The sequence below is a fragment of the Numida meleagris genome, chromosome 5 (assembly GCF_002078875.1).
Source record: "Numida meleagris isolate 19003 breed g44 Domestic line chromosome 5, NumMel1.0, whole genome shotgun sequence".
Classification (NCBI taxonomy): Eukaryota; Metazoa; Chordata; class Aves; order Galliformes; family Numididae; genus Numida; species Numida meleagris.
In genome coordinates this window covers 54,392,420-54,414,818 of record NC_034413.1, presented here as the reverse complement: position 1 = coordinate 54,414,818, position 22,399 = coordinate 54,392,420, and the positions used below count along the sequence as shown (strand labels likewise).

Here is a 22,399-nt window from a genome sequence, read left to right as displayed (position 1 = left end):
TTTACCTGTTCACAATCTCTGAACTAGTAACAGAATTTCTGACAGCGAATACAACAGGGATTAAAATCAAGCTTTATCAGAAGTTTTCACTGGAGTTACTTTGTTTAAGAGTCTTATTAGTTCACTGTCTTAAAGATAAAATGGAAATGTGTAATTTCCATGACAAAGAATGCCACCTATTTCTTAGATAGTACCATATTTATATTTACTTCCATATGCCAGAAAACATTTACAGCATCATACTGTCAGTTTTCACCGATACGATAACAGAAAATTATCTGAGAGAGGTAAGTCAAAAATTCATTTATATCAGTTTTCACATTAGAGAAAAGAACATTAGAATAACCACGTCAGACAGCAAAGAGTTTCTATAATGAAAAATGTCATTTTGAAATATTCTGGGCCACAGAAATTGAGAAAGTGCAGAAACTTTAAGTCATCTTTATTTTCTTAGTATATCCTGAAATAGCGTTGGTATTTGCCTTTCCCAGTTTACACAAGAATACCTTTTTATCATGTAAAAAGTAATATTTTGCAAAATGAAACACAACAATAATGGTATTGGTATATTTCATAAACTGTTAGCTTTATGCAGTGTGCTTTATTTCTAAATAAATATATTGCCACTGAAGTAAATTATTGCTCTTTTTAGTTAACACTACAGTGACATTAGAAAGCTAGCTTATGTGTATTAATGTGTCACTGGTGATGCAGGTAGCTCCTCCTGTAAGGTATATGTACATTTACACATATACACTGTATTCCAACCACAGCTAAACATAAATACATTTGTATTCTCGTCTTTTGTCCTTTCCATCTTCATTTTCTACAGTAGTCCAAACAATTGAGAATTGCACATTTCATCTGTTGCCAGTGCTTCAATAATTATGATGGAGCTGTAAAGGAAATGATACACTCTGTGGATGATTAAATCAGCCTAAACATTCTCCTCTCATGATTCATTGCAGCATGAATGAAGACACCATATTCTTAGCCTTATATCTGTCCTGCTAATTTTCCTTAGCTTCATTATTTTTTTTCTCTGGTATCTTTGACCCTTCTTTTGCTTCCCCCCATCATCTGTCTCTCTTTTTTCTTCTAATTAGGTCACTTCTTTTTTTTTTTTTTTCCTGTTCTTCTTGCTCCAGGTATACTTCTGTCCCTGCTCTCACCTCTTTTCCACATTATCTCTTTCTAAGCACAATACCAATGCCACATTTTTTTTTCCCTTTCTGATTTGTGAAAGTCTTTCTTTCCTCTGTCCCTGCCCAGGCTTCCTACCCCCTGCCTAAGCTTTTCCTTTCTCCTCTATTATGAGACTCTTATATTTCTAGCTCTAAAGTTCACTGAGCTTTTGGGAAGAGAAAACTACAGCGGTGGTGAAACAACATAGGTTTGTCCAAAACTACTGCTGGCAATTCAGTTCAGTTATCAGCTTTGTTCTCAAGTAATAGTATAATTGCCCTAATTACAGGACGTGTAAAAACAAAATAAAAATGCCAAGACAAATCTCTTGTGGAAAATACACTTACAAAAATTCTTTTCCCAGGAGTTTCACAGACTGCCTATGCTGCATGGTTACTTTTTAGAGGATTATAACACAGAAAAGCTCAACAGAAATTGCCAGACTTAGGTGGCGAGATTGAAGCATCTCTACTGGCAACAAAACTGCACTAACAAAATCCAGATGAAAAACTAGTTAAGGTATTTTTTACGGTTATAACTCTCATATCTAATATACAGAGGACCCTCTACACCTCTTCAGATCCACACTTGTGCAGCCCAATGTTTCAAATCAAGGAGAGTTTTGTTGCGCTATTTTTTGCAGCACTACCTAAAGGGTAGGAAGACTGAGGAAAGCAATGATCATTTGGCAGTCATTTACAGAGAGGAACTTAGATAAAGGCACACCTGGGAAGAAGTGCCATAATGGTATATTCACCCTCATACTTCATCTCTCTTGAAGTACACTGCATTAAAGCTATTTAATATAACATTGTCAATACTTAAATTCTTTCGTAAACCTAAGCTCCATACCTGTGCAACGCTCCTTGCAAAACATCCTCTTTTTCAAGACAACTCCTGAAAATAACTGGAGGCATTTCTATAAATCTCTCCCAAACTGGGTCCTACATTTTAATTTTCTCATAGCCTTCTCATTTATAAAGAGATTCATACTTCTACTCCCATACTGCAAATATTCTCCCCAATCTATACTGTCCAGTTTGAACACTCATTGCTACAATATCAAGAACTTCTTTATATTGTGCAACAAAACAAAAGGGTAGGGGAGTTTATTCTGTAAAATTAAATAACTGTAAATTAATATTGGATTCATGGGCTGTTTTTAACTGTTGCCTTTAACTTACTTTTTGTTTTGACTCAAAAATAAGTAAGAAATCTGTAAAGTCAAACAGAGTTTCATTGGATTAATAGCTTCAGAATGTAGTATCTTTTCCTTCCTTTCTCTGGCAAAAACATATTACTGGGCAATATTTCCAAAAGTGGGCAGAAGTGGCTGATTCTCAGGACTATTAGAAACCTAAGGAAATCTTGGTGACCACAAGGGACAATTAGAAAAGAGGCCATCAGTCAGTAAAGTACAAAAGCTTTGTTTGGGTATCTAATTGTAGGCATCCAATAAGAGAAATCTTGTGTTATAGAACTTCAGGGAAAGCTTACATGGAACACATACCTATGCAGAAATATATTAAAGGCTGTCCAGAAATTGTTACAGTCAATTTGTTTGTTTTTTTTACAGTCTGCCATTGCTCACATTCAGAAGAGATGTACTTGAATGTAATTCAAAAGAGCTAAACTGAAAGATGTGACAAAGTATGAAGAATCCAGACTATGCTAAAAAAAAAAAATTGCAGTAATCAGCTAATGAAAAAACACCTAACATATTAATTCTGGAAGGACTTTCTAAAAAATGAGAAGCAAATATGAGGCTCCTTTGACTGCTTCTGAGTGCTACACACTGGACAAAATTTTGTATTCACCCATAAATTAGAAGGAGAATTTGTAATTGTGGTAGTCTAGTTGAGGCAGTTTTAGCATCCCATTTGGGGAAAACTGTTAGCATAAGCTCTAAAAAAAAAAATTATATTCCATTCACTGCCCCTGTGTATTTTACAGAGTCACTTCAAGATAAATAGTGCTGTGATAAGAGGAAAAAAAAGCATTAGCGCTAGCATTTCAGCAAAACTATTTTATCCTGAAAAGTTCTGCAGAAATTACACTATGCAAGTGATATTTAATTGTAACATAAAAATTAAACACCATTTACTTGATATAAAATTGGGATAGTATGTAAATTAAGTAAGTTTCAATTCATGTCTTCTTACTCACATCTGTTGGCAGTTTAAATAGTTTTAGTGTCATTAATTGTTATAAAAGTGCAAGATTTGCTGTATGCTTGCCACTTAGGACCAAAGGCACAAAAGTCTAATTGAACTAAGTAATTAGTAATTTGTCATTTCCTATTGTCAGCAATTACTTTCCATTAGAAATCCTCACTGAAAATTCTAATTTGAAGTGAGGTTTGCATTTTATTGCTGTCCATCCAAATTAGTTTAAAATTGACAGCTACATTTTCATTTAAAAATTTAAAGATATTAAATATGCTTGAAGACACTGAGGCATATTTCACCCCATGAGTAGTTGTGATAATTTATCTGGACTCAGAAGAGTGAGCAGTATAATCCAAAATACTTCTTCCTTTTCTTCAATTACAAAGTATGTACCAGCATAACATAGCGGGCCACATCACACTCTTGCTCATGCAGCTAGCCCCCTTAATTGACAATTTAAATGGGTAATACAAACAGAGTATGACACACAAAATTATATAGAGATTTCTTTGATTTCTTATTTATTTCTATGCAGAGAATCAGAAATACACACTGAAAGCAGAGGTGTAACAAGAAGGGAGCTGTGTACTTTCACGGCTTGTCCTAGAGGTTTTTCCTTGTAGTTTTGCTGCAAGAACAATTTTTCTTTTGTTATTTTTCAGACTTGTTAAAGCAATCAGAACCAACCAGCTGCAAATGCTCCATGTGTAGCAGCACTTGGGAGGGCAGGAGCACTGCAGGTTTGTCAGAAATGCACGGGGATGATTAGCCATTAGGAGGCAGCGATTTACAGTTAAGATGTGTCAAACTGATAGTTATCATTTCAGGGCTCACAACACGGAACAGCCAAGAAAGTGGCAACTTGGTGCCTGGTGATACACTTCTGCTCCCCAGTATGATCCGATCCTGAAAGCAGGAGAGAGCTGGATGTCCCAAGGGGCCAAGAAGTCCGCTTTACTCGGTTGGCAGCAAGGACAGAACAGAAATGGTATAAATCCACCACAATTCTAGAGCTCTTTTAAAAGCAAGTTAAAAGTGTTATCTGAAAGCAACGCGTGGGTTTTTTTTTTTAATTTCTAAAAATGCTCAAAGTCTGAAATAAGATCATGCTTAGTGTTGACTTTGCAACAGCATAACTAAGAGTTTAACAAAAGTTCATATTACATGTGTTCAGAATGTACCAGCTGGAAATCAACTGCTATCCACTTGCAAGCAAGACTCATAAAAACATAGAAGATAGAAGAAGATAGAAGATAAAGTTTTTCACCATAACAAAACAAGGAGAACAAATCTGATGTACAAAGACTTGGCCAAGTGTACAGTGATATTTCAATGTTTTAATCTACAGAATTAGAAATCTATTAAGGTCAGAAGACAGTTATGCATCTAGTAATGGAACTGCTGTAGGTAGTATCAAGCACATTCACTCTTCAGCTGCAGCTCTATAGTATACTGGTGTCTTTCTTTTTTCTTAATTTTTGTGATATGATAATTAACCTTTAAATCTAGCAATAGTGATGCATTTCTCTTAAATAGTTATTATACATTCATATTTCCTGAAAGCACACATCTTTCACTGAAACTCTCTCTGATATCTAGTTATCCATATCACAGAAATCACTAGCACCCTATCTATATTAAGGGGATATTAATTAATGCTACGTTAGAACTTGGTTCCTACAAGAAGCATACTATATCCACATGCTTACAGAAAGCTCATCACAATTATGACTATGAAGAAGAAAAACAAAAAATCCTACTGATTCTCCACTAAGAAATAACAGACGTGGTCACGTTACTTTCATTCCTGGAGTACCAGGGAACCTCTCAGACAGAGAATATCATAGGCCATTCACTACATGATGTTATGATGTGGAGTACCAATAACCGAAAATCATAAAACCATGACAGCCTCTTTCCTTAAAATGATTTAAGCACCACTTTTTCGGTTGCAATAGATTTATTCCTTCTTCAGGGAAAAAATAAACATAAAAAAAGTAGGGCTAAAAAAAAAAAAAAGAGGAAAACATCAACAGGACTTTCAGCATGAGTCTACTGGACTGGCAACAACCTCCCCTGCAGCCCCTACCCCACCACCTTCCACTGCAACCAGCTTTACTTTGTAGTGTACTGGTAGGAGATTACAATCATTAGATGTTTGATATTTGTTAAAAGAAAATCTGATCTCCAGATGTGTAGACTGCTTCCTAATTATGTGCTTCCATTTCCACGGAGCATTCATAGCTAAGGTTTGGATGTATCTTTCAGAATAACAAAGATAGCAGATGCATTACAAACAGTTATTCTGCCATTTCTGCAGCTATGTTTAATTGCCAGTAAGGCACCGAACAAAACAGAGAATTAAATTAAAAGTTCAATAAACACTGATCAATATTCTTGTAAATACCAAGTCCATAAAATGATCTTCTCTTTAAATGTAGTTATACTACAGGAACTGCACAGACAAGCTGCATTTGAATTTCATGCATTGCTTGAAAGCCTACTTAAATTTCTTCCCAGTAAAATTATTTTGAAACTAGGAATGTTGTGCTGCTTTTTTTTTTTTTAAAAAAAAAAAGATTGTAAACCTGCTTTTATTCTTAAACTGATGCTGTCTTCTGATTTTGCATTAGCTTATGATCAGCCGAATAAAGAAGTCATCTTCTGTCTAACATGTAAATAAATCATCAGCTTCAGTTACTTTACCACTAGCTGTTTGTCATTCAGGAAAATAATGGTTAATCAATGACTAATCAATGAAGATGTGTAACGTATTAGTTTGCAGTCCTTCATCATCCTATTTTCCTCAATTGCCTGGGGGTTTGTGTTCAGTACTTACAGAATCGATTACAATTGTGAGTGATCATTCAGCTCATGTTGAGAGCTGTCAGCTGTGCTTTCTGCTAGGAGTTTTTACCCTCCTGTTTAATACAAGATGCTAATATTTAGCTGCATCTGACAAGCTAGATACTGTAGTAGAAAATTTTATAAGAAGTGCTTAAGTAACTAATTGCAACACTACATGTCACTTGATGAAACTAAACTTTTCCTGACTTCACAATAATCATAAGCATTACTGGCTTGCTGTGGAAAATTAAAGGAAAATAGCTGTCTGCTTGAGTCTGATCATGCCTGCAGGGAAGGTCTAAGAAAGGCAACTGACAATGATGCCTTTGTGCATAACTGCAGGGGGAAAACAGATAATTCTTCAATTTTCATATAAACTGACATTCTTCACCATATGACATTCATGTGTGCGCTCAATTTCCTACCAGAGCCACGAGAAAAGTTGGACCCGCAGACTTTTGATACAAAACAACATAAACGAGTAACAAAGGTTTTTATAATGAAAGTTACGTTTCACTGCTTGACAAGACTGTTTTCTTTGAAGCAGATTTAAGCTTGTCACCAACATAAGGAGAAAAGATTGGCTGTTGTTCTCACACACACGCCAAGTATATTACCACCAACGTATAGGCTTATTCACTTTAATTATTGTTTTCATGCTTCTCTTAGAAAATGCATGTCAGGGGTAGTCATAGGGTGTGATGGTGGAAACTAATAATTGTTAATGTATTTCATTAAATATCTAGAACGGAGCAGTATTGATTAAAACGGCGATGTGTAAGCGCCCATCCCTGTAGTTTTAGCTCCAACAGCTCCCTCTTGTGATCGAAGGGGCAAAGCTCCCTTGCCAGAATCCAGCTAATTTGTATGTCACGCTAAACTTGCCGACGCTCTACCCAGCCAATATGAGAAGAAAAAAAGGGGAAAAGAAGTTGCCCTAACAGGAAATCATGCTAGTGTATCTTTTTGACTTTAAACGTGTAGTCATGTATTTCAGTAATCAAAGATAATATAGAAATGTATTCGCTGAAAGTAATTGCTAAAGATTCATTTGAACGTTATATTGGTAGAAAGAGACATTTCTCCATCAGTTTAGGGAATTTGATGCCCTTAAGTATTACCTGAGTATTTTAGGGTTCTGATCTGTTGCCTTATTTTGAGATGACATGATAAACAGGAAAAATAGCAACAGATTACAGCAAACAAACATTTTCCTGCCACAGAGACTAAAAGCTGCACGAATGCCCACAGCACTGAAAATAATCTGTGCCTGCTTTTTACAGAAACAGCTGAAACCTCCTCTAATGCAAAACAGTAAGTGTCCCATCAAAAACAGCTACAAAGAAATATTATTTACTTTCCACAGAGAACAACATTCCCAGTATTAAATCCTATTTTTTTTTCAATCCATCATCCATACTGGAAATCAAGTGACCTTTTGCAATGCATAGTTACTGAGGACTTTTTGGTTACAGACTGACATAAACCACTTATTTACAAAGTGATCAGAGTAACTACTGGTGTACATAGTATTACTGCATAGAACAAAACTGATTAGCAATTAGTTATGAGACAAGTAGTAAACAAAAACGCAAGGCCTACAAACAGCAGTGATCTCCCTACAGTCAAACAAGAAACAAATATCGTAAAAAAGCAAAACTTCACTTAGCTATGTAGTCATGTTACTCATCACAACAAGCATCGTTTTATTTAGCCTCCATTTTGGAAGAGCCCAGTGCTTAGGGTTGCTTGGCTAAGCTGCCTCCAAGGATCCTAATAAAATTCCTACTCAGAGCTTGGCTATTTCTCCCCATAAAGATTTCTACTCACAGAAATATTTAGCCAATGGCAAATTCATCTTTAAAACATCATGAACATCAACCCCAGCTCCTAGCCCTTCAAAATGACAACACAAATAATTCCTCTGAAATCACAAAGTAAAGGAAACAACACTTTAAATCACACATGGCAGTTTTAGTGGTAACTCCTATTATTTCTCTTTTCTCAAATTCATGCCAAACGCTCAGAGCGCACAAACAGGCAAAACAGATCCATCCTTAGTTAACGTTTGGTGTCCACAGAGCATGCATGTATTGTTGGACCAGCTAAGACAAGAACAAAAATATGTGTCTGCTTCTATTAAGTTCAAACTCTGAATTACCTTACTTTGTCACCTGACACTTTTTTTTTTTTTTAGGTCTTGAAGTTCCCAACAATACCAATGCTATTAACAATAACAGCTAGAAAGTATGGTGCCTCTGTATGATGAAAATCTTCTCATTTATACCTTTACAAGCCAAAATATATTCTCACATGTCATGAAGGTGCATTTTCTAGCCTACTTTCCTTGGGTGAAATTGCTAATCTTTCTGTTTTAAAAAAAATACATATTTACATCAAAACGTCTAAGCAATGATATTACATGAGAAAGACAAAAGTGCTAATTTCATCAAGGCAACTGATAATCCTTATGAACTATGATACGATTCCTGATGCAGAGAACTTTTTTTTTCCTTTAAGACATAATCATCAAAACAATGACAAATGAAAGACTCAGAAAAGGTTATGACTTGACAAAGAAACATTTTTAAAACTTGGACACCAATCAAATTGATGTAAGTATCAGTGATGCAACACTTTCTGACACTAAAGTCTTTACCACTGTCTAAAATATATAGAATAGCCTATTGTGATTGCTTAATGTCAACTTTTGTTCATAAGCTCTTTCATAAAAGTGAAACAGGGAAAAATGATTTAAAGCAGTTCAATTTGTCTATTTACCTTAATCTTTAACTATTCCCATATGTCTTAGCTACATGATGTATGACTCGCCATAAACCAATTTTTCAAAGATATACAAGACAGAAAAAAAGTCAGGCTCCTAACCTTTTATGCACTGAACTTCCATAGACAGCTGGCAAAACAAAACACTTCTAGGCTTTGGAAAAAGCTGAAAGGTTATTCTGCTTTCTTGCTTTTAGGAAACATTTGCATCTGCTAAATAGGATACAGTTGAAATGTTTCATTATAGCAAAAAAAAATTCAAATGATAAAGGTCTTTACTAATCAAACCAATAAATTCATGGTAGCTATTGTAATAAAACAACTGGACTTCCCCATGGCAAACAAAAACTAGAGTTGTGCACTCTTCTCTGAAAACCAGCCTGCAACACCATACAAATCTTGCCGTAAAAAAATCACACGTGGTGTAATCTCACTTTATTGTCATATGCATAACTCCAGGCACTTAGCCTGCTGACCATTTTGATAAGCATTTAGTTGTTACTCTCACTTTAAAATTCATCAATCCAAAGTGCAGGGCAATGCAATATACAGTTTTGCTTTAGTTCAGCAAGATCTTCACCAGCAATTTAGAAAACAAGAATCATGCTACAGAAGAAAGATGTCTGACTTACCCAGAGCATCCAGCAGGTTGGGGCAAAGTGGAGACATTAGTCAGCAGAAAGTTTTTGTTTTGTCCAAGAAGTCGCAGCATCGGATGTACTTGGGCACTGGGAGTAAGTAGGTTATCAGGCAGGATTATTCAGAACTGCCTACCCTAAAACAAAAACAACATTAAAAAAAAAAAAAACAGAATAAAAATATGCATAGATGGAAACAGTTTTAGTTTTCTAGTACCAACTAGACAACATTTTTAATTCTGTGTGCTCTGGTAAACTGGTGAAGAAGTATAACGTAATTTCAATTCATCTTTTAAAACTGCATTCAGACATTTATTTAAATATTTTGAATTGAAGCAAGCTTCTACATTATTAATGGACAGAATTGTGAAGTTGATATTTTAAGACACCTTTTCATATCAAAAGGAGCTAAAGCTTTTCAGCAAGTCTAGCAATATATGTTTTGCCTGTAATTTGGCATCACTATGCATTTCAAAAAACATTTGGTGTCAGAGACAGACGAGGTAGAGATATTTGACAATGTGGAGGGGGGAATAAATGTTCTAAGAGTGTATTTTCAGAAACATGTCATAATATCTATTTGTGGCTAAATAAAAAACTAGGAGGGTGCATGCATAGAAAGAAAGGAAAAAAATCTCTTAAATTTACAGTTTTAAAATAAGGAAAAACAGTTTTAATTCAGAATACTTCGTATATATATATATATATATATGAATATATTTTGAACCACAGAATTAAAAAGGCTGGTTTTTAAACTTCAAGTAAGCTTGAGAAACTGACTGCAGATCATGTATACAATGTAGGGTCAATGCTGTATTGAATTTCTAGACCATTTTCAGACTACCTTCTGGCAATGGAAGCATTTTGACCACTGACACTCCCTATGGGTATATCTGACTATCCTGGTACAATGCACCATTCCCCATTATTGAATCTACAACAAACTGCTGTAGGTTATTCATTGATTGAGTGTTTAAGTGTATTCTTTGGGAGCAAATGGAGAACGAAATCTGTAAACAATCACACACACAAAATCAGCAGAATTCTTTGCTCGGAGATGGTTTTCAGTTTCAACACTTAATTATCTGTATGCTTTAATAGTAATTCTGTCAGTTTAAATAAAGATGCACAGGAATTTTTCTTTTGCTTTTAAAAGATGCACCAAGCTACTGTGTGGAGCTGCACATTTTATCTTAAGGAAAAATTAAGCCATCATTGGCCAATATGACTACATAGGGACATAAGGTTTAAGCACATCTGCCATACTTTATGCTAACATCTTTATCTAGATCAATTACAATATGCACTATCACTGTTAAATAACCAATATAGATGCAGACTGCAGCTCTATAATATTCCTAATGGAGGTTAGAACAGATATTAAGAGCTACATTTTCATAAGCTTAAGCAGTAATTGTATGTGCTTGTACGTCTGTGCATATATTCAATCAACCTGTATTTTGATATCCCAGGAAAATGTTCCTTTTTCCATTTTAACCAGTGCAAACATCTCTTTCCTTCTCATTTATACAGCTCATTTGTACTGCTTGTCTGTCACTATGTATTTATAGCTATTGCCTGAGTGAGTGGTTCATATAGTATTAGGGAACTAAAAAACAAAGCCAGTTGTAGCTTGCTTTATCATAATTCCACCTTGGATCTAACAATAAATAAATAAATAAACAAACAGAAGAGGCCATCCTCAGAATATATACAAATTATATGATTTTAGCTGATATGACTTCAGCTTGAAAAAACTGTTTTTGTATATGCCACTACAGTGCAAAACCGTAATAAAAAACTTACATTTCTTAGAATTAAGTTTTTAAGGTTATGTTTACCATAAATCTACAATACAGGTCCCCTCATACTCACTGCAAATGCAACTACAATATTACCACATTCAATATCAAAACAGCACCCAAATGCCAGGAACGTAGGAGTGCTCAGCTTGTGAAGTCCTTTCTAGACATGTAGCAGAGAACTGACTGTTGACTCCAAAGAGCTCAAAGCTGGGCTGGTTGGGGCAATACACACAAGAACAACACAATGTTGAAAATAACTTTTTGCTCTATGAACTGAACTTCAGACTACATTACAGTTCTGTTACAATAAGGTATTGAAGAAGAAGAACCTGCATTCTCTGTGCAGAAAGACTGCAGCATAAGCTGAGCATAGATCGCATGAGAAAGCAGAGTTGCTGATTTGTCTATAAACCACCTAGGAAAAAAAAATTAGGGTGTGCATGACACCAAGGCCAAGGCATTTTAGCTGTCCATGCAATGCAGAACAACACTCCATATGCCTGCTGACACCCAGATGCATGTGGCCACATTCAGACTGCAGGCTGGATCGAGGTCTTCAGCAGGGTTCTCTCAGAGAGGTCCCCTCAGATGAAAACTTGTTTCACAGTCAATCCAGAAAGACCTGAGTTTAGACGACCAGGGAGGAAGACTGCAAGTCGCACCACAGAGAGCATCTGTAGAGCAGCACAGACTCTCCCAATGGGCACTGCTGAGGGGACACTCAAGTACATCATTAACTTGTGGGAAGGTATTGAGTTCCTCTGCTGTCTGAGGAGGTTCCAATCCATACCTTCCACTTCCCCAGAGAGCAGCTCAGCCATCTGCCAGAAACCTCAGCCTATGCTTTCCCTTCCACTAATGTCAAATCATGTAGAAAAGAAAAAAAACCCTATAGGCTATCGTGGAACTGGGTATATCATCTAAATGCTTGCCTAATTCCATAGACATCCAAAACTGTGCACAGGAATGGGATTCATTTGTATCATATATTTCTATAGCAATCCTGAGTATTTTGTCAGGACTTCAGCTGTCACTTCAGAAAAGGGCAGTCTTCCCCAAATACATCTTCTGGCCACAAGAATATGTAAAAATACCTTGACTACTTTAGACTGTCTAAAAAAGCATGAAGTATCTACTTTTTGACACAGCCTACACCTAAACCAGCAGTAGTCCATAAGGTTCCCAAGGCATCTCAGACACCAGAAACAGAACATATTCGCTTTCTTGAGAAGCAGTGATTACCACAGGCAAGGCGTAACACTAATATAGTTTCTGGTTTTTTTTGTCTCTAGTTCAGGTATTTTTTCACAACAGTCTCTGGTCTATGGAGACTTGCTTCCGGGCTTATTTAGAATCTGAACAGGTGAGCGCCTTATTCTTGATCACTCAACAACTCTGTATTCGTGGGTCCCTTTGGGATGCTGGTTTTATGAACTAGATTCCATGCAGTTTGTGTAGAAGAATTAATTGAGAAGATGCCTAAATAGTCATTGGATCAGAAAGCACAGCAGGGATTTTCCATTCCTAGTTGAGTGGCCCTGTCAGGAGTCCTGCTTGTTGCCTCCAGGCCAACACACCTTTTCTGCAACAGAAGAAGAGGAGAGCAACATAGATACACTACAGGATAGGGAGACCTCTTCCTGGGAAGGCAGTACAGATCTGAACCTGATACAAATTTGGGACTCCACCAATCCGATTGATGCTCTTTCTGCTGAACCCTCCATACCAGTCAACAAAAATTCCTTTCAGAAAAGCAATACCCTCTCCTTTGGTGGTGTTTTAGTTTTTTTGTTCATTTTTGTAAAGAAACAGCCCTCAGGATCAAATACTATGAGATAACTTAGGATTATAAATATCACATGGAGGTTGAGGCTGTGAAAAATTAATGCAGTGTTTCATGTATTGTTTCTAATCATGATTTCCTATTGGCTGTTTTCTATGGTTGCCTAATCAGTGTATTTGCATAAAACAGACCCGTAAATCTGATGGTTACTGTGATCAGTATATCTCTGTCAATCAGAGAAGCCTCAGTAGAGATTTCATCTTGCAAATGAGGCACCTAAGTATTGGTACATAACCGCTTAACAGTGACATCACTGCTGTACTGTGACCCTTAAGAGCATGTATACGTCCAGGTCCAAACACAAAACTAACTGTAACCTTTCAGAAGATTTGGAAGTATTTTAAACATTGCCTTGAATCTCCTGTGAATGACTAACTTCATGTTAATTCTGTTACATCATAGGGCTTCCTTTAGGAACCTTTGGAAGTGAGGTTTTGTATCATGGGAACTTTCAGCATTTTTCAAAGGAAGCCAATGACGAAAAACAGACATGGCAACAAGAAAAGCAGAAGTTTTTTTTTGTTTTATAATCAATAAAATTCTATAGCACTTGTACTACACTTTCCTTGTAAGCTCATCTTGTAAGGTTGGGCAAAGCTAACAAGAGCTGTATTTAAACCATCACCATCATACCACATTCAAGTTTTCTTGTATGCTAGCCGATAGGTGAAGAAGAGAAACAAAATTCTTCCTCTACATACTGAGTAAGTACAATAAAGCAAACTGTGTCTTCATAAAGAGCTTTTCCTTTGGGACAGTTTTCTCTGCATATGCCCATCTTTGTATTAACATTGAAAAAGTAGGGCACAGAGTACCTTTCTACACACAAATCTACTATGTTGAATTTCTCACCCTAAGAAAGACATCACAACTGCATGTTGTCACCTTGTCACTGATCCAGTTTAAGTGAATCCAGAACTTGTGCTGTAAACTATGAAAAGTGGAGGTTAGTCATTTTGCAGAGATGTTTCACTCTCCAAGTCAAATCTGTTAATTTGTTGGAAGAAATCAACTCTGCAGCAATATTCATTTTGAAGTTGATTTTTTTTAAACACAGAAATCATCTTATGCGTGATTACATCAAAAGAGACACAAAAAAGAATGCTGAACTTGTTTAGTTGAACAAGCTGCAATTACTAGATTTTCTGGGTAAAAGATATTCTCTTAGTAAACTAAGACTCTTTTCTATGTTAAAAATGTGCTCATCTTGCAGTTTGACAGATTCAAAAGGCCCGAAATAGAAGCAATACAAGCATATGTCTTAAATATTTAAGTATTACATAGTACGAAAGAAGTAATTCTTGAAGCCAGAGTGCAAAAATCAAACACAATAATGTGACTTCTATAGATGCTACATTTTGCTTGCATAGAGCATCAGTGAGGTGAGTGTATTTTTTTTTTTTACATTACAGCCCAGAAATAACTGTTGATCTAGAACAGCTAGAAAAAATTAGTTTTTGACACATCAGTTTAGAAAAGGCTTAATACAGAAGGACAATGAAAGGGTTGCATGTTTAACATTAGCATAACAGAGTGACGCTTACTGCAAATTTAATTAACTAATATGCATATTTCAGAGTTGTCTGAAAATATTCACTGATGACTTATTGCAGTTATTGAAAAATAAGCAACTCCAATTGCTATAGATGCTAGACGCTGGCAGAGGCAAAGCCTGCTGCTGTTAGAATGGAAAGAGAAGCCAGAAGGGACATTTTGAATAAGCGAAATATTACCATTGTGTCTGGTGCAGGTATTTCTAAATCACAGAAAGGCTTAAGTTGGAAGGGACCATGAAGATCACCTAGTTCCAACTCCCCTGCCATGGGTAGGGTGGCCACGCACTATGTCAAGCTGCCCAGGGTCCCATCCAACCTGGCCTTGAACACCCCCAGGAATGAGGCATCCACAGCATCTCTAAGCAACCTGTTCAGTGCCTCACCACCCTCTGAGCAAAAAAAATCTGCCTAGTAACTACCCTAAATATTCCATCTTTTAGTTTAAAGGCTTTCCACCATACCTCTCACTATCAGACTATGTAAAAAGTCAGTCTCCCTCCTGCTTATAAGCTCCTCTCAAGTACTGGAAGGCTGTAATGGAATCTCTCTGAAGCCTTCTGTTCTCCAAGCAAAACAAGTCCAGCTCCCTCAACCTTTCTTCATAAGAGAGGTGTTCCAGCCCTCTGATCATTCATGGCCCTCCTCTGGACGCAATCCAACAGGGCCACATCCAGATGGGGCCTGTATTTCCCCATGTCTTTATTTTTCCCTTATAAATGGTAGTGGTGTTTCTCTTTTTCCAGTCACCAGGGACTACAGCTGACAGCCATGACTTTTCCAGTATGATGGAGAGTAGCTTGTTCAGTCAGTTCCTTCCGGACCCTGGGATGCATGCCATCTTACCCCATAGACTCGTACACACACAGCCTCATGAGGCAGAATCAGACTTTCTCCTCTCTTACAGTAGGAGGGGCTTTCCTCCCCTGACTTCCATCTAGAGGTTCAGGGACACAAGAGGCGTGGGAAGCCTGACTGACAGTGAAGACCAAGGTAAAGAACTTATTGAGTCCTCAGCCTTCTCCATGTCTGTTGAAGCCAGTTCTCCCTTCTCATTTATCAGACAGGAACAACACTCTCCTTTGCCTGTCTCTTCTGACCAATATCCCATCTTGTTATTTTTCGCATCCCTCTCCAAGTTTAGTAACATCTGCACCTTGGCTTTCCTGATCCCAGATCAGACAGTTCTAATGAGGGATAAAGCCTAGAAATATTATTTGGTAGACCCTGAAGAACTTTCTTTTCTTCCTTCTCCACACAGGCAGCACCAGCCACCCAAGTAACTTGGGCAAGGACAAAGAATGAAATAAATCACAGCAAGAGCTATTTTAGACTATCCCCAAAATACTGAGTACTTCTGCATCACTGCCAGCTAAAAATCACTGAAAGTTAAAAAGAAATATGAAATTATGTACCTGCTACTTAGCAAAAAAAAGTCAAATTTAATTATGTTTAGCTGCTTGGTTCAAATATTACTTCCTGATATCAGATAACGCAATTCAGAGATCAAGAAGTTTAAATTCTGAAGCTATTACTGTATTTCAGTAGTTAAAAAGATCTCACTAGAATTGTTTAAATGACAGAGTAATTTCTGTTACAGGAATTCATTCTTTACTTGCGCTTTCCCTTACCTAGACCTCCAAATGCAAAGCTTTAGGATGCCTACAGTCATGCAACAGAGTTGTCTCACTCTCTTTTCTGAGTAGGATATGTATTTATCTGTATTAGGATCACAGAAGTGAACAAGGATTGCATGATAGCCCTACCCTGCCTTAATTTTTCTAATTGCAGCACAGATTAATAAAATCACCTCCTCTCTAACACAGAGACTGGAGATGGAGAAGTGCCGTTTAAGAGCTTCCCTTTCCTTTCAGGAAATTAAATTGGGGCCAATACCACTGCTCTCCTGCAAAAGGGATCCCAGAAGAGAAGAATAATGGTAAATTTGCAAAGCGGATTAAAAGGATGTTTGATTTCTTAGGTATCTGAGCTAGACACCGTCACTAGGAAGAAATAAAAAATTCCTTATGAGTGATCTGTTGCACAACAGGACGGGGGTTGTGGTTACTTGCAGCCTGCTCCCTGACAGCTGCTCATCCATTCTCCACTCAGCGAGTCTCAGAGCATAAAGAAATGCTGTCCAGAGCACTTGCTGTTAAAATTAAACTGCTTTTAGCAAAAAAAGGGACATCAAGTACACAGATTGCTCTTTAAAGTATACAAATTTCTGATCAACGAAGATTGTTTTTCTTCATACAGGAACAACCGCAAAGGGAGCATTTGTTTGAAATTGATCTCCCAAGTGCAAGTTTTAATGTGTTGTTAAGCTCAGCTACTTAAGCCAGAACCAGCGAAATAAAACTCTGATGACTCTTAAAGAATTTAAGATTAATGCAGGAGGAAATTACCTTGCCTAGTCATGCCTACTTTTATTAGTACCCTCCAGTTGTGCTTCATTTTGGATGTGGCAAAAGTACGATTTGAAAGTCAAGAAGGCAACCCCTTGCATTTTGTATTTAATTATTGAACAGAGCACTATGTTAAACTGCATTTCCAGAGATTGTGGTGGTGTGTTTTGCAATTTTTACTGTAACAAAACTGCAGTCATAGAAATGAGAAATTATATCTTCCCATGAACGTGTTGAAAACTGTGAGGTACGTCCAACAATCATGGTACCAATGCTGCAGAATTCAAAAAGTTTTTGGTGTTTCTGTTACTGTTGCTCTGTTTAAATTAGATTATTTATTTATTAATATGGTGAAATAGATGCAGTCTTCAGACATTTCAGTAGGTTACAATGATTCTATGCATGAGGTACAAACTCTGAGAATATTCCTGGTGTATTTACTTTCAATTGTCAGTGTAGTCTGTGGTTTTAAGGAAAGAGCTAGTTTCAGTTCATGGTGTAGCTGGTTTTATTTATAAGGCTACAGCGTACAGGGAATTCATTAGCAAAGCGGCAAAACAAACTAGACCAACCAGGTTAGAGAAGTTCTGAAACATTTATCAAGTTCTTCAGATGAACTGCACTCCCCTTGGTATGTCACAGAACACCGTGTGGACTCTCCCCACCTCTCTGCTCAAGAGAGCTACACAGATACTCTTGTAAAATTGTTTCAGTGTCTAATATTAGCAAAACAGATTCTATATATAAATTAAATCAAGCTTCCTTTTGTTTAGGACTATAAATGCAAAAGTGAAACAAACGGAGCAATTTCCTTACGCTTTATACTTTCCTCAGAAAATGCCTAACCAAAATACTAAATAGTAGCAGGGTGATAGAAGGAAATTCAATGGTGAGAAGCACTGACGAACAATGATTTCTATTCCAGCACTGGAAAATTCAACAGCAAACCAAGAATGACATTTGATGAATTGTGATGGTTGTTCATGCAACTAAGGAGTGAAAGATACATACCAAGTAAGCGTTAGATTTCTCTTATTCCTTTTCTGGCCATCAAAAAAAGGAAGACAGATAGAAGATTAGACCAGTAGTAAAAGTCCTCATATGTGTGAAGTGTTTTCATCATGACCGAAGCTATTTGTAACACAATGGAAAGCACAATGACAGCAGAGCAGCAAGATTCCAGGCTGCAGCAAGTAAGGGTTTGTTCAAACACAACAGCTGTAGGAACAGAAATAAAGGAAAGAAACCGCTTACCTTTGGAAGGCCTCAGGTAGGCTGGGATCTCCAAGGAGATACCCTTGCCTCCACTGCCAACCCTTAAATAAGATCTGGGAAGGGGTGGATCCTGGCTCCACCCCTTCTGGTCACTCAGGGGCATTGCATGCACCTGAGCTCCCCTGGGTTGGCCCTGCCTTCCCACCAGGCGCTCAGTCACTGTTTCAAGCTGTGACTTAGCATTTCCACTACACTATTACATGCTGAAATCCAAACTTCAGCTGTAAGTTACCTAGAACTCCTTTCAGCTACTCGTGTGCATGCCAGCATTCAGCACAAGAGGGTGCACAGGTCACCAGAAAGTCAAGGAGTAGCCAGGTCTGTGCTGGCACCAGCCTGGACAACACTGAAGGTTTGAACAGCACTCAGGACCAGCAGGAAGAATCTGAATCTGGTTTTGGAATCTGAAAACAGCAAAGAGATTTTTTAAGAAGGCAGGATGTAATTACTGAAGCTGGAATTTAGCCAGTCAGTGGTATTAATGTTCCTCTTCTCACTAAAAGGATACTGTGAAGGTTTTAATGACAAGAGGTGGTCATGACTTTGAATTTGCAATTTGTCTGAAAGACCTGGAGTGCATTACACAAATATGCACAGAAAAAGCAAGTACTGAGCTATCAAAGGGGTAATTCTAGTTAAATTTAATTCTAAGACTTAAAAACCCAACATGTAAACTCAATGAGCAATGTTCATTAGGACAAAAAGAATAAACTTCTGGAGTTTGTTTCTGTTTTACTCTGATGTCCCAGAAGTTTTATATGTCTTCACAGCAGATTGGAAAGGAAGCAAGGAACAATTTATTAAATACAGAATCTTTGTGGGGAAGCAGGGGGCATACAAGGACAAAGGGAACAAGACAGAGAATGCTGCAACACTTAAGCACATACTGTGGTGGTAGAAGAGGAAGGCAGTTGAAAGTACTGGTAGTAATTTATTTTTCATAGTCAGAGCTGTTCAAATGGGGGCAGAGGGAAGGAGAAGCTGTGGAACTTTTCAGATCTTTATTTAACAAACTGAAAGAATGCATAACTGAGCAGACACACCATTGCACTGAGACCAGTAAGACCACTGCAGTTGTTCAGACTAGCAGCTAACGTTCAGACTTCAGCAAGGGACACATCATGCCAGAACTGCCCAATAGCACTGGAGCTATGATGCAGTTCGCCACCACAAGCAGCTCTCATCTTCTTTATGCTGAAGAAGACAACTGTCATCATTTCCAAGTCACTCCATGAGTCATGGCCTCTTGTTCATGCCAAGAGAGGTGAGTCAAGAGGCAGCTGTCATGCACTGAAGCACTTGCTGCCCCCAAACTCCAGCAGCAGTTAGATAATTTATAGGTTCTTGAAGATGGATCTTTTACTTTCCGAAGAAGTCTAATCATATGTTTAATTTGCAACTGTCAGGTTTATTACACAAAGCATAATCCCATCTTGCCAAACACAGTAGGAGAAGCTGAACAGAAAAGTTAATTTCTTCATACCAGAAGACTTTCTCATCACACCTAAATAAAAAAAAAAAGTATCCCTGTTTAGCTGATAGGAACTAGTTAAACTGTTGCATCTACAATTTTTCTTTCTCATGCATTTCCTCTCTAATGCATTTAGCTACAATTAAACTGAATGTTCACTGCTTACTTATGGCATGAGAGAAAACCCTCTATAATGTATTTCATGCGCAGTCCTGGGCAGCTGATTAGCTTGGCCAAAACAGACATTGACAATCATCTAATCATTCCCTCCTGCAGGCAGTCAGAATGCAGCTTGCATGACCAGTCTGTAGGGTCATGCATTTCTTGGGCTCCTGCCACTGTGACATGTAAGCTTACCTCAAAAAAAAATGTATTCCTAATTGCGTGTTCTGCTTTTAGCCTTTGAACCATTTAAGTCTAAAGCAAAACCCATCACTGAAAGCAAACACCCTAACAAACGCCATACATTCTTTCTGAAATGGAAGCAGACTAATCACCAGTTAAGATGGAAGCTGGCAGTTCATTGCTATAACTTAAACACTAATATTTTATGCCTCATATAAAGATATTTGTGGTTGCAGCTATCTAGTTCCCAACAACTGCTGTGAATGAGAATGTGAACATGGAACTGATGAAAAGGACAAATTATTACTACGGAGTATTTTTCAAAATATTTCTCATCTAACTTCTCAACCTTGACAATAAGGAGGAGCTGAGAATCAAATAAGGGACAAGACACGAACAGCCATTCATAGCTACACAGTGACTTCTGTAGTGACAAAGTAAAAATGATTTTGTGGAATGTAAGGGTTTACTCACCAAATTTCTACCCCCAAATGTTGCCTTAATATTCCACTAATGATGATTATCTGTGTCTTCCTCTCTGCCACAAAGGTTAGTGAGCTTGTCACCCCTCTCCTTGTTAATACTTACCCTTTGCTCCACAGGTCCAATCACCTTTTCTTTCAAATTGCCTAATTAATTAACATAATCAAGTTAAGCTGAGAGCAATTGTTCTCAACCTGTATTTAACTTTTTAAGGTTATTTTTCTTCTATTTGTGACAATTTTTTTCAGTTTTCTTACACATCTTAACAGAGTTCGTAAATATTTTACTCCTTCCCAAAAATCTGAAAAACATACTGTTATTGTCTTACTTAAGCCTTCACAATTGAGGAAACTTTACCAACAGTCAGTTCATATCTGTAACATGAAGTTCTGAAAAAAGAAATTGTAGAGTACCATGCAGTTTTCTGTCACTGTTTGTAGGTCAAGAAAATGCAAGACTAGAACAAGATATTTCTAATACCCTGATTCCCCAAAGTCCCACACTAAGACAACAACTCTGTCAGTCTGTAAATCAGACACCATAGTTTTATGCTATGATAGTTTTATGCAGAACACCGAATTCTTCACGTCAATGGTAAATAAAGAAAAATCTTAAGCCTTATTCCACCTTATTTCCAACAAATCTTTGGCTCCTAAGGTACCTCAGCTCCCTAAATAAGACAGCTAAACTTTCCATCGATGTCATGAAATTCTGTTTCTCTGAATGCAGGGAACAAATGCCAGCTCATGTTGAGAGTTCTTTAGCTGCACACAGTTCCACTCTTGGGCCATTAGGCACACTGGGACAGGATAGCGCAGTGATGGGTTCCAATGAGTCATACTGGATAATACAAGTGCTAATATGCACTGTGGTGTGCTAGAAAGATCTGTGCACTGTAGTACCAGTGGTAACAAAAACAACTAATTTCAAAATTATTGTTTTATCAGCTTATAACTCTAAAGATATATTTTCATTTGAAATCGTACTGACACTTCAGGGTCTTTCTCCGTACAGAGTTTCTCAAGTTATAATAGCTACAGTGTTTTATAGTTGTGTACCTTCAGAATATATATTTTTAAAATTAGTCTAATATCACTACCAAACCAATTCAAATCACTTATGTGGCTTTCAATTTTAAATGCCTTGGAAAGAAAAAAAGCTATTTTGTACCCAAGGTGAGCATAATACTTTTCTTCCTTCCCCCCTCAAATACTTCGGGGTTATTTTTTTTCTGCTGGAAGCAGCCATCAATTTACACATGCCAACTTGCTTGTCAATGAGAGGCATCCATACACCAACCTTTCTCAGAGCTGCAGCATCCCTGCTTTCCAATTCTCAGCATGCTTTATAATTGCAGCTGCCAACTGTACTGAATTTTATGGTGGTTTCTAATGGCATTTATACCAGCAACAAGAGGGAAACCACCAAACTCTGTTCAGCACCTGTGCTTTCAATAAAATCTGAACTCCGGTCTCCTGAGGTGAAAGGAGAGTCTATCAAACCCAACGTGACACCCAGCCCTCAGCGTATTAAGATATTAATTAGTCACTTTCCCTATTATTCAGTCAAAATAAGCTGGATTGAAACAAATTAG

At 37.3% G+C, this 22,399-nt stretch overlaps 1 long non-coding RNA gene across 2 annotated transcripts in view; it reads right to left on the bottom strand.

The window, feature by feature from the left end:
* LOC110400446 overlaps nt 1-22,399 on the bottom strand; it is a 64,511-nt gene that overhangs the window by 19,782 nt on the left and 22,330 nt on the right. The window contains exon 3 of one of the 2 annotated variants that reach the window (XR_002439850.1): nt 9,617-9,759. This is a non-coding gene — a long non-coding RNA (uncharacterized LOC110400446). Of the gene's footprint in view, nt 1-9,616; nt 9,760-19,094; nt 20,011-22,399 lie in introns of those variants that run through there. The other variant, XR_002439849.1, reaches the window with a different exon arrangement.